The sequence below is a fragment of the Octodon degus genome, unplaced genomic scaffold (genome assembly GCF_000260255.1).
Source record: "Octodon degus isolate 3935 unplaced genomic scaffold, OctDeg1.0 scaffold00223, whole genome shotgun sequence".
Classification (NCBI taxonomy): Eukaryota; Metazoa; Chordata; class Mammalia; order Rodentia; family Octodontidae; genus Octodon; species Octodon degus.
Genome location: NW_004524799.1, coordinates 2709392 through 2719844, shown reverse-complemented (window position 1 = coordinate 2719844; position 10453 = coordinate 2709392). Strand labels below are relative to the sequence as shown.

Genomic DNA, 10453 nt, shown 5'->3' with positions numbered 1-10453 from the left:
ATAACAATTTCTGGAGTATGGCCATTTTCACAATTTTTGGGCTTCTTATCCAGGAGCAAGGAATATCTTCCAATTTTCTGAAATCCTCTACAACCTCATTTATGAGAATGCTGTAGTTTTCACTGTATAAATATTTTACTTTGTTTTTGAGATTGATTCCTAAGTTTTTCATTTTTTGGGTGTCACCATGAAAGGCATGATTTTCATAATTTCTTTCTTCGTGCATTTGTTGTTTCTGGATAGAAATGCTATTGATTTGTGTTGACTTTGTGTCCTGCTATGCTACTGAACTTGGTTATTAAATCTACAAGTCTCTTAGTGGAGTTTTTGGGGTCTTCTACATACAGTATTATGTCATCTGCAAATAATGACAATTTCATTTCTTTTTGTTAAATCTAGCTGCTTTATTGCTATTAGTCTTGTTTTCCTTTGCATTGTCTTGCAGCTGTTGTACTGTTATTTCCTGGTTGCTTGTTATTTTTAAGAGATCTTTCCATTCATGTTCATTAGCTGCAGTAGTATCATCAAGGTCTAAAATTCTGTCATCAGTTTCACTCAAGCAGTTTTGCTACCTTTCAATGGAATTCTTAATGTCCTGGATATCTGTTTGAATCTGTCTCATGCATTCTAATTCTTTCCTGTATTGTTCATTCAATGTTTCCATCACTTTGCTATCCCTTCTATTTTTTATCTATGTTTTCTTAAATGCATTGAGTAATTCTTTCATGATTATTATCATTTCCTTTTTTTACCTGCAAGATTAGTTCTTATCTGATTTCCTCCATATCCTGATGGAGATGCTTCTTTACCTCATTTGCTATCATTTCAGAAATTTCATATGTGTAACTTCCAAGTTCTTTTATGATTTTGTCTCCAGGACTTGTTTTGGGTGGATTACAATGCTGAGGTTGCCTTTTATTCCTTCCTTGTGTCATTTTTCAAGCTCCTAATGTTTTCCTTCACTCTTCAGCTAGAGTGGGGGGATGGGATGTGAGTAAGCAAGGCTCTCAGGAGAGCGGAGGGCATACTAGACTCACCAAACTCCTGCTGTGTAGGGGTCAGTATGGCTTCCTTGGTGAGGGGAGGCCAAGCTGCAGCTCAAGAAGGATCTGATGATGATGAGGGCAGGCTGAAGTTCTGCAGGGCTTCCTCGATGTTGGGTGGACACAGGGTAGGGTTCACCAAGGCTCCCGCATAACCCCACGGCAGTCTTCCTGTGCGACAACAGGCAGCTAGGGCTCAGAACAGCTTCAACGAGTGGGCAGGAGGAGCAGCAGGACAGTACAGGTCCCCTTCGGAAGGGACATTTTATGAAGCATACATAGTTGTAGTTTTAAGACACCTGTTTATAATTATATTATTTAGTCAAGGTATTGTGGTGTTGCTGTTAAATTTTAGGAACACTTTGAATATTTGGTTCTTATATGAAAAGGAGTGTGATAAGAAATATATATATATATATATATATATATATATACTTGTTACATTAATGAAAATCTGAATAGATCAAGATATATTAATTCTTTAAAAATCTGCTACTAGAAACCATGGTTTAAGGAGACACATTTAGTTAACAAGTTGACAAGGGGTAGATTTTGGTGGTTAATGGATGAATTGTCAACTTGAGAGGGAATGCCCACCTAAATTGAGTCAGCATGGTTCTGGGCATGGGAGACTCACTTTACTGACTGTTGGCATAACAGAATAGAAAGGTGAATGAGGGAAAAATTTCATCTGATTTTCCTTGGAAATCTTTGTTGCAGCTGATTTTCTTTAGAGGACTTCTGGCTGTTCATTTCAGAGGAGCTTTGGTCCTATCCATCACCAAGGATGGTTTTGTTGTCTCCAGATAAGCTCCAGCCTGCACCTTTCCCTTGAGTGTTATCTCTTGGGTTTTAGTGTTTTTGTTGTTTAGTTTGGTTTGGGTTTTCTTGGTACCTGGGATGAAACTCCAGACCTTGAGCTTGTCAGACAGGCACTTAACCACTGAGCTATCTCCCAAGCCCCTGTCTCCTGGGTTTTAGCACAGAGTTTTCAGCTACCAGCACTGACCTTGTGGTCTGCTGGCACAGATATTTTTAGCTTTTAGTGCCCACAGTTCAATCTCCTGGAATAGACACCTTCGTCTTCTATCCCAGATCTTTTGGCCTCCTGAGGCGGATTTGTATGAGATATTGCTGTGAGTTCCAGGCCTTTGGCTAGATCCTGCAGGCATCTGGTGCATGGATAAATCTTCTGCACTCTTCTACATTTGACTCTATGGGTGGCCATTGTAAGCCAATCTTTATTTCTCTGTCCTATATTAAATTTGATTTAAAGCTTGTGCAGTCTTTTGAGGAGCCTAGACCCATCCCTGCAAGTTCTTCTAAGCACTGATTAATATTTAAAAATTAGACTAAATGGACCAATTTTTTAAAAACCATTAATTAGTAAAGCTCACATAAGTTGAAAACATAAACAGCCCTTTAATGGAAATTTTTCTTTCAGAGAAAAGTCTCAATATGTAGTTCAGGCTAATGTTGAACTCATTATGTAGCCTGAGAGAGCCTCAAACCCAAAGTGATCATCCTGCCTCAGTCTGCTGAGCTAAAATTACAGGCATGTGACACCACACCTGACTCCTTTAAGGGAGTTTAATCTGTACCTAAAACCTTCCAAAAATTAAAATTTCAGGTTTGTGTTTCCCTTGGTAATTTTTTTTCAAAAATTGAAAGAAGAAATAACACCACCTCTACAAAAATGTGTTCTGGAAAACTGGAGACAAAGGAAGATTTCACAAGAAATGCTGTGACACATAATTATCTTTAAAAAAACAAGTGACAGTAATGCAAAACAAATTAAAGAAAGAAAACCATAGACTAATATATTCCATAAATATAGACATAAAATATCCTCCAAAAGTTTAGTAAGTTGAAATCAATAATATACATAAAGAATAGCACACCATGACCAAGTGGGATTCATTGTCAAAATGCAGGGCTAGTTTAATATTCAGAAACAAATTAATGTCATCCACCACACCAACTGTTCAAAATTGAAAGAAAACAATCACATAACTGATGCATAAAGAACATCTGAAAAAGCAAAACCCATTCATGACAAAAATTTTTCAGCAAACTAGTATAAGGGGGAAACACTTTCACAACCAGAGTATAGGGTATACATATACATATCAACCCTTGATAATTGTGAGAGGTGGATTCCAAAAACCTCAAGAACACCAAAATATACATATGCATGAAATGAAACAGTATTTTTATGGAACCTCCACATATCCTCCTTTACATTTTAAATCATCCCTGGATTAATCTCTGTATAATATCTAATACAATGCAATACTATGCAAATAGCTGCATACTATACTGTTTAAGTAGTGACAAGAAATTTTTTGTGCTCAATACAAATACATTTCTATTTTGCAGGGAAAAACTTCTTTGCTTCAGACAAGATTTACACCTTTCTCCAAGGCCAGAGGCCAGTTACTCCCACATCTTGTTTCTTGTCAACCAGACCGAATCCTCTGGTGTTTTGTACCCTTCTTCCCAAGCAGTAAGCTCGGCTGAGGTTCCAGAAGCAGCTGGACAGAAGCAGCTATGGGATCATTCAGTTCTGTTTGCCAATATCCAGAAGACCTCGGAAAGTCCTATCTGAATCCCTTGCAGTACTGGTGCATATTCCCACTCACATGATGTGGGTGGTGCTGTGAGTTGAAAACAGCAGATACACTGGAGGCCTGGTAGGCAGCTGATTGCCTAACAATGGGCAGATTGTTCGTCTATAAGTTTGATGGCAATGATGACCTGGAGTTCTGAGGAAAGGAGGTAGAACTCAAAGTTTCTGAGCTGGACTGAGAAACTGAGTCTGAGGTTGGCAAGTCCGAGGGACCCTACAGGATAAGGCTCACAGCACTATGATGACAGTTCCTCCTTGGAAGATTGCTGCCAGTGCTGTTTTCAGAATGTGGCTGGCTGTTGTAATGCTCTGGTGTCCCTGTAAGTGGGGCCAAGGAGTCTGGATGCGGGGTTGGTAGGGCTGGGACAGGATGCTAAAGAGAGGAATGATTCTGAAGAACTGTGATGTGGGGGGAGGGGAGTTTCCAAGTCTCAGTGCAGTAGTTCAATAACTGTATCCTGGAGACTCAGTGGGATGTCCTCTAAAGGGGTGGAACTCTGCTGAAGAAGGCTCTGTGACTTGGTCCGTGTACTGTCACACTGCAGGAACTTGTAAGAGTATCTGGAAGGGCTGTAAAAGGTTGCTTTTCTAGAGAGCACTGAGCTCAAGGTGTCTGGGCCTTTTCCATCTGCAGGATCCAAATCTTTCTCTATGTTGTTACTCTTCCACATGGAAGAGAGTTTCCCCATTTGGGCCATTCTCACACTGCTCTGGAGGACTTTAGGAATGCTCCCTCCTTCTCGGAGTCGTTCTACTGATGTGGGCACAACCCATTTGCTGCTCATATTCTCTTGAGGTCTGCAGTGAGATGAAGAAGTGCCTCTGGGGTCTGATGGCCTTACTGCCCCTGAGTAGGACAGAGTGGAATGTGATGTGGAGAAGTTTGTGTGAGATGAGGATGGTGTTCGGGCTGAGGATCTTTGCATGCCATTAGTACCACTGTCAGAAGCAGCATCAGTGCTGCCTTGCCCAGCTCCTGTGGACTTGGTTTTCTGCTGTGCCGAGTCAGCTCCTCCAAGTGCAGAATTCTCCTTGGCTTGTAGCTTCCGTTTACGGTATTCCATCAGGGATACCTTTCTCTTCTGTGGTGGGTTCTGTGGGGCAGATGGGACTCCTTCACAGGATCTTTCCCCAGCAGGTAACATGGATCCATGAGAGAGGCCTTTTGTGAAGCCCTGTTCACATTTACTGGGAAACACTTTGGCAGGGGTACAATACCCTCCATCCCCTAAAGGTTTCCTATCCCCCACTAGGGGAGATTCTCTATATAGTCCATCCGATTGAGTCATAACATTCCAAGGGGAGTAGGCATACATCAAGTTGAACTCAGTCTGAAATCCCTGGTTTGAGTTTGTCAGGAGGGTCTGAATTTCATCTCTACTCCTGTTTGGGAATCTAGTCTCAGAGGCTGGCCCAATGGCAGGATGAGGAGCCAGGTCAGAAGGACCTGAGTTGGGCAGAGAAGGTCTGTCAGGACAGCTGTTAATGTTGGAGTCAAAGTATCTTACTTTTGTGAAATCCACATCTTTTTGGTGAGGAAGCTCAGATGATAGAGTCTTGTGCCTATGCACAGGGGAACTCTCAGGAGAGGATATGTTCTCAAACTGCAGAGGAGTGTTGCAACAACTAGCAGTAGTAAGAGATGTGATTGGTGAGAACATGAGGCTGTATCCATTTTGAAATTCCTTCTCTGGGTGAGTCTGGCCAAGTGTGGTCAGCTGTGGGCTCTTTGACCCTGAACCAGAAGTGGATGGTGTAACTGGAGACAGAGGCTGAAATAATTTGGAAACATTCTGTTCCATCAGATAGCGAGACTTCCATCTCTTTACTGGGCTCAACAAGCCTGCACTATCTTTGCAGATACTAGAGGAATTACTATTCTCATTACTTGGGTCTAGACGCTGAGTTCTAGTCTCTTGAAGGACAGATGATGGTTGAATCAACCCTTCTTCCAATGCTTGCTTTAGCCAGCGTTTTTTACAGGAGCTGTATGTGCCATCAAAGAAAGGGGGCCTTTGACGTCTCTCTGCCATAAAGGGTGAGTTAAAACGAATGAAATTCTTGGGAGTGGTACAAATTAACAGGGAACGAGTAATACTCGGTGACATGTTCAGGGTTGTTGCCAATACAGTTGGATCTGTGCTGATACGTAAAGGGTACTCAACAAGGCACTCTTGCTTCTGTGTTTTGTTATTCAAGCATTCTGTAACTGGATTCTTTCTGGATTTGGAGTTCTTTGATGTAGTACGATTGACACGAGATCCAGAAACTGATACCACATTTCGGTCAGATCCTGTTAACTGACTATTTGCTCTTAAATTGTTCACACTTCTAGATTCAGTAGGAGTTGCTGAGTTCTTATTTCTCCCCCTTTTTGATGTAGCTTGTGACAACTCTGCCTGTGCACTGTCCTGCTTCTGATGCTTCGGTCTTTGGCCTGAACTGGTCTTGCTCCGGGAACTTCGACTCTTTGTTCGAGGTCTAGAAGGTTTTGCTGAGGGTACTTTAGGGACTGGTTTTTCTGTAGCAGTATTTCTTGCTTGGGAAGTCCTCCGAGTGTTCACACCAGTATTCTTTGGAGTACCTGGGATGTAAATCTTTGAAGCAGGGAATTCAGTTTTTGCTTGTTCTCCAATAAAAGTTGCAGAGGTGGTAGTAATTTCCATGTCAGAGATTTTCTGTTTCAAGGGCTGATTTCGCTGTTTGTTTCTTTTCTCTAAGTTTTCAAAAGTGTGATCGATGGTTTCAACCTTCCTGTCCTTTCGAGACCTCTTTCTATTAGCTGGGTTCTCCACATATTCCGTAAGTTCTTTTTCTTTTGGATTGTATACTTCCTCATGTTTACCAGATACATTTAGTTTTTCTGGAACTTCTTGTGGTTGCTGGCCACTGTATTCCCAGGAAGCCACATTTTGCCACTCCATCTCTAGTTCTTTCTTTCGTGATTTTCTCTGTCTAGTCTCTGCCGCAGTGATTGGTAGGCTTGGAAGGCAGTTCTGCAGCAATAAATACATTTCTTTAAAAATAGTTATGATGTGCAATTGGTTGAATTTGTGAATGCAGAACCCATAGATACATAACACTGACTAGATACAAACATATCTTGTAGATAACACCATACTTAATCTTGATAAGCTAAGTATTTGCCACCTAAGATCAAGACAACAATAACCTCACTCTGCTATTATTTAACATAACCCTGGAGTTCTTAATCAGTGTACAAATGTAAAAAAAAATAACACAGACCCATATATTAAGAAGGAAGAGATAAAATTCCAGGTAACATGATTAGCCATCTAAATAATCCTAAGAAGCTATGGATACAACCAGTGAAAAATTAATAACCTCGGCATGGTAGTACATGCCTGTAATCCTAGCAGTTAGGATGCTCACGCACAAGGCTAACCTGAACTGACATGGTGAGTTCACAGCTAGCCTAAACTGCTCAGCAAGGTCATGTCTAAAAAAAGTACAGAAAACAACTATCAAGGTCTACTCTCAAGTCATGGCAGTGATTGTTAAGTGATGAGCTGAGACTTACAAACTTACTAGGCTGTGGAGAAGCATCCCTAACCACAAGTGTACATCATGTCATAGAAAGTTAAGAAAAAAACTTTTACTTTTATCCACACCAAGCAGGAATGTGTACTCTCCCACCCACGGAGTCAGTGAAAATCATGTAGAGCCTGAACTCTTTCTCTACTGCCTGATGACAGTAAGGCTCCCCTCTTGCTCTTCACAACAGCAGCATTAGAGGAGTGCACATGCGCGCGCGCACACACACACACACACACACAGAGCCTTCTACTTCTACACCTCTATACCTGCTCCATGGCAGAGGAAGCCAGATGGGGGCCAGAAATAGATTCCTACAAATATGAGCCAGGAAGACATCACTGGAGGCCTAGCAGGAATCTGAATGTCCTCATTTCCCAGCAACAAGTCCCCTCTTCCTGAAGTATCAACCAAGACTGAGTGAAGGAATAAGACGACCTGTAGCTGACAGTGATGCCTCAGTGCTCTCTTTTCCCCTCTGAGTCATCAGAATGAATAAATAACACACAGAATAAGCAAAACTACAAATACTTAATAAAATCTTACCATGTGACAAGTTTTTGGTTGAAATTGTGTAGGATAAATTAAGTTGTATTAACCAATATGAATGAATGTATTTCTGTAAGCATAGATATGTTGAAATAAAACTTTAAAAAACAATAAATAAGACTCAGAGTCTTTTAAATAGTCCTACAATTCAAAATCAATGTAAAGAAACAAAATTCACAATTTTAAAAACTCCCCACAAGGAATCTCAAGGCCAGATGGTTACACTGGAAAATAATTCGCAAAAAAAAAATGATATATGCTATTGGGGCTGGGGAGATAACTCAGTAGAATAAGCACTTGCCTGGCAGTGCAAGGGCCTGAGTTCAACACCCAGTTCCGCAAAAAAAAAAAAAAAGCTATTTGGGGACTACACACTCCGGGCCCCACTCCTGTCCCTCTCTCGGACAAGAGCTTTCTTTCCCTCAATAAATCTATTCTGCTCATAAAAATGAAAATAATTAATGCCAATTTTACATAATACCTTATAGAAAATAGAACAAGATGGAATTTTAATTCATTTTATGAAGCTATTATTATAGTAATACAAAAACTATTTTAAAAAACTATAGAACAATGATTCTCATAAATTTTGTGTAACAAATCCTCAAAAAGAAGAACCTAGCAAACTGAATCCAGCAGTGCATAAAAAGAATTTTATACCATGACCAACTGGGATTAATTCCAGGGATTCAAGCTTCATTAAACATTAAAAAATAAGCCACCATATTCTACTGTATCAGCAGATTAAAGATAAAAGTTATACAGTCTTATCAATAGATGAAGAAATACATTTCATGAGTTTTAACAAGGACCTATTGTTAAAAACTGAAGAAAATGAACATATGTCAATTTTGTTAACTTTATGTACAGCATCTATAAAAATAGGTAGTACAAGTCAGAAAAAATCACACACACACACACACACATGCATGCACATACCATCTTTCAGAACAAATGAGTTCTTTAAGATCACAGGATAAAAGATCAACACAGAGAAAACAGTTCAACCTCTATATGTTAACAAAAAGCATACAAAAACCAAAATTTAAACATCATAATACTAAAATTGCTGAAAAGAAATGAGTTGATACAGTATATGATTAACAAGATACACATAGTATCTGTATATGAAAGTTATAAAATGCTGATGACAACAATCAAAAAAGGATCAAAAACACATGAAAAGACGTGTCATGCACATGAATTGGAAGGTTAAATGTAGAAAATATGGCAATCATCTTTTAACTGACATACAGAGTTAACAAAATTCTTATCAAAATGCAAGCAAGCTTTACTGTACGTAGAGACAATGCTTATGTGAAAACATAGGGAAAGGCACAAGTCCTAGAATAGCTAAACTAATCTCAGTAAAAAAGGTTAAGGTGGGAGGACATGCTCTATACATATTAAGATTTACTAGCTCTAGTAATCAGTGCAACATGGTATTGATAGAGAAAGACATGGATCAGGGGACAAGAATAGAGAACATAGAAATAGCTCTTGTACAAGTACAATTGAATGATTTTCTTCCAACAGTGTATTTGCAATTAAATGAAGATAGTTGTTTCAACACATTGATGAGAACAATTGCTCTTCCACTAACAAAACAATGAAACATTGTGTTAAACATCCTATTTTATGCAACTATTAACAGATAATGGACATAAATTTAAAACTATTAGACCTTTAGAGAAAAAAAAACACATCTGTGGGGCCTAATACTAGACAATTTTTTTTGCAATTGATCTCAAAATCATGATCCACAAAAGAAAAAAAGTAAAGTTCATAAAACTTAAGACATTTGGCCAAGCCAAATAGCTCAGTGGATTAAAGCACCTGTAAGCAGGTGCAAGGGCCAGGGGTTCGATCTCTAGGCCTGCTGTGCTAGCACTGCCCCCAGGACATGCTGAGATGGCAATTGAGACTGGGTGAGGTGGCGTGCGCCTGAAATCCAAGCTCTTGAGAGGCTGTAAAACTATGAGTCTGATCTAGTAGTGAGACCCTGAACACCCTGTAGACCCTTCTCTAAAATACAAAAAAAAAAAATTGCTCTGCGAAATTCCATATGAAAATGATGACGATGTAAAGACAATGTATAGATTGGGGAAAAGATTTGTATAGCACATGTCTGACAAAGGACCATATAAACAACTAATACAAAGAATCTCACCTGAGGCCAGCTTTGAGAATAAAACCTCCAGACTAAGTAATCTTTGTCTCTTTGTATGTTTATTATCTTGGGTATTTCATTGTGGAAACATGAAACAAATATAAGGAGACATCAGTACATACCTACCAGTGTGTAAAACAGTATTGACAATACAAACTACACTCAAAGTTGTGGAGGAACTAGAATCCTCATAGATTGCTAGTGAGTTTGCAAAATGGTGCAACCACTCTAGAAAATGATATGGCAGTTTTCGTATATTAAATATATACTCATCATTTGATCTAGCAATCTTAGTCTTTACTTACCCTACAGAAATGACATAATATGTTTACACAAAAATCAAAATGTGAATGTATATAGCAACTTTATTTTTAGTTGTTCTAAACTAGAAACAACCTACATACCTGTATCCTTTAAAAGGTGAATGGTGGGCTGGAGAGATGGCTCAGTGGTCTAAAGCACCTACTTAGAACAAGCTTAGCAAAGCATCAGGGACCGCGGTTCAAT

At 39.4% G+C, this 10453-nt stretch overlaps 1 pseudogene; it reads right to left on the bottom strand.

Moving 5' to 3' along the window:
• Positions 1 to 824: 824 nt before the first annotated feature.
• Positions 825 to 10453, bottom strand: part of LOC101563228 — a 513765-nt pseudogene continuing 504136 nt past the window's right edge.